Genomic DNA, 3,495 nt, shown 5'->3' on the forward strand with positions numbered 1-3,495 from the left:
TTTCAGATGGATAGACTGCACAAATTTTCTCTATTCTGTAATGTTGCCTATTTACTCTGATGATAGTTTATTTTGCTGTATAGAAGCTCTTTAGTTTAATTAAATTGCATTTGTCAATTTTGGCTTTTGTTGCTATTGCTTTTGGTGTTTTAGTCATGAAGCCTTTGCCCATGGCTATGTTCTGAATGGTTGCCTTGGTTTTCTTCTAGTGTTTTCATGGTTTTAGGTGTTACAATCCATCTTGAGTTAATTTTTGTTTAAAGTGTAAAGAAGGGGTCTATTTTCAGTTTTCTGCATATGGCTAGCCAGTTTTCCCAACACCATTTATTAAATAGGAAATCCTTTCCCTATTGCTTCTTTTCATCAGGTTTATCAAAAATCAGGTGGTTGTACATGTGTGGCATTATTTCTGAGGCTTCTGTTCCACTCCATGGTTCTATACATCTGTTTTGGTACCAGTACCATGCTTTTTTGGTTACTGTAGCCTTGCAGTATAGTTTGAAATCAAGTAGCATGATGCCTCCAGCTTTGTCCTTTTTGCTTAGGATTGTCTTGGATTATACAGTCTCTTTTTTGGTTCCATGTGAAATATAGAGCAGTTTTTTTCTAATTCTTTGAAAAAAGTCAGTGGCAACTTGATGAGGATAGCATTTAATCTATAAATTGCTTTGAGCAGTATGACCATATTCACGATATTGATTCTTCCTATTTATGAGCATGGAATGTTTTTCCATTTATTTGTGTCCTCTTTTATTTCCTTGAGCAGTGGTTTATAGTTCCCCTTTGAAAAATCCTTCTTAACCCTTGTAAGCTTTATTCCTAGGTCTTTTAATCTCTTGGTAGCAATTGTGAATGGGAGTTCAATCATGATTTGGCTCTCTGCTTGTCTACTATTGGTGCATAGGAATGCTTGTGATTTCTGCCCACTAATTTTGTATCCTGAGACTTTGCTGAAGTTGCTTATCAGCTTAAGGAGATTTTGGGCTGAGACAATGGGGTCACCTAAATAAACCAATCATGTCATCTGCAAACAGAGACAATTTGACTTCCACTCTTTGTATTCGAGTACTCTTTATTTCTTTCACTAGGCTGATTGCCCTAGCCAGAACTTCCAATATTATGTTGAATAGGAGTGGTGAGAGAGGACATCCTTGTCTTATGCCAGTTTCCAAAGGAAATGCTTCCAGCTTTTGACTATTCAGTATGATATTGGCTGCGGGTTTTTCATAAACAGCTCTTATTATTTTGAGATACGTTCCATCAGTACCTAGTTTATTGAGAATTTTTAGCATGAAGGGGTGTTGAATTTTATCAATTGCCTTTTCTGTATCTATTGAGATAATCATGTAGTTTTTGTCATTGGTTCTGTTTGTGTGATGGATTACATTTATTGTTTTGCTTACATTGAATCAGCTTTGCATCCAGGGAATGAAGCCAATTTTACTGTGGTGGATAAGCTTTTTGATGTGCTGCTGTATTTGGTTTGCCAGAATTTTATTGAGGATTTTCTCCTCCACCCTGAAATTTTCTTTTTTTGTTGTATCTCTGCCATGTTTTAGTATCAGGATGATGCTGGCCTCATAAAATGAGTTAGAGAGTAGTCCTTCTTTTGCTATTCATTGGAATAGTTTCAGAAGGAATGGTGCCAGCTCCTCTTTGTGCCTCTGGTAGAATTTGGCTGTGAATCTGTCTGTGCCTGGGCTGTTTTCAGTTGGTAGGCTATTAATGAATGTATCAATTTTAGAACTTTTTATTGGTCTATTCAGGGATTTGACTTCTTTCTGGTTTAGTCTTCAGAGGATTTATGTGTCCAGGAATTTATCCATCTCTTCTAGATTTTCTAGTTTATTTCATAGAGGTGTTTATAGTATTCTCTAACGGTAGTTTGTATTTCTGTGGATCATTGGTGATATTCCCTTTATCATTTTTATTGTGTCTGTTTGATTCTTCTCTTTTTCTTCTTCATTAGTTTTCGTGGTGGTCTATTTTTTTTTTTAAATATTTTCAGAAAACCAGTGCCTTGATTCATTGATTTTTTGTAAGTTTTTTCATATTTCTATCTCCTTCAGTTCTGCTCTGATCTTAGTTATTTCTTGTCTTCTACTAGCTTTTGAATTTATTTGCCTTGCTTCTCTAGTTCTTTTAATTGTGATGTTAGGGTGTAGATTTTAGATCTTTCCTGCTTTCTCCCATGGGCACTTAGTGCTATAGATTTCCCTCTAAACACTGCTTTAGCTATGTCGCAGAGATGCTGGTATGTTATGTCTTTGTTCTCATTGTTTTTTAAAGAACTTATTTATTACTACCTTAATTTTGTTATTTACTCAGTAGTCATTTGGGAGCAAGTTGTTCCGTTTCCATGTACTTGTGTCATTTTGAGTGAGTTTCTTAATCCTCAATTCTAATTTGATTGCACTATGCTCTGAGAGACTGTTTGTTATGATTTTGATTCTTTTGCATTTGTTGAGGAGCGTTTTTCTTCCATTTATGTGGTCAATTTTAGAATAAGTGAGGTGTGGTGCTGAGAAGAATGTATATTCTGTTGATTTGGGGTGGAGAGTTATGTGGATGTCTATTAGGTCCTCTTGGTCCTGAGTTGAGTTCAAATTTGTAACATCCTTGTTAATTTTTTGTCTTGTTTATCTGTCAAATATTGACAGTGGGGTGATAAAGCCTCCCACTATTATTATGTGGGAATCTAAGCCTCTTTATAGGTTTCTAATAACTTACTTTATGAATCTGGGTACTCCCATATTGGGTGCATATATATTTGACTAACTTAACTAACAAAGGATCTTGGGGCTTCAAAACAAATCTGAATAGAGATTGGGAAATGGCACCCATAGGTAGTAGAGAGATTTCACCCTTTTAAATGATTGTGTGGGCAGGGTAGGCACTTCTTTGGGCTCAGTCCAAGGGTACCATTGCTTCCCAGATTAACTTAGGGTCGTTTTTGAAATGGCCTTTTACTGTCTTACCTGTCTGCATTCCAATCATGCCTGGCACATCCTTGTTTAACATGTCATGGTTCTGTGTGGGAGGCCTGTCACAGCATTTCAGACAAAAATGAGATGTGTTCAGATGCTTAGATTATTGCAGAAAGTGTTATTATATTTTTACAGCTTACTATTACCGCAGCTTTTAGCATGTAAGCTCTTACTATATGTGCGTTTTTTTTTGTTTTTTTTTTTTTTGTTTTGTTTTGTTTTTTTTTTTTCACAGAATGCCTTCCTGACTCAGAAGTTTCCACCAATTATATTGGTTTATTCTACTACTTTCTTTCTATTTTAACATAAGTAGTAATGCAATATTGTTTTTTGCATAAATAATATATCATCTTGCTATTGTGACAACACAAAAAAAAATCTAACTTATCTTTCCTATTCAATATTTGACATCTAATTTGCTTTAGCCCCAGACTGTGTGTCAGGTTCTTTCTATTGTTATTATTTGTTTAGCATTATTTTTAAATTTATTATCAAAACCTGTACCATT

The sequence above is a fragment of the Saimiri boliviensis genome, chromosome 3 (assembly GCF_048565385.1).
Source record: "Saimiri boliviensis isolate mSaiBol1 chromosome 3, mSaiBol1.pri, whole genome shotgun sequence".
Lineage (NCBI taxonomy): Eukaryota > Metazoa > Chordata > Mammalia > Primates > Cebidae > Saimiri > Saimiri boliviensis.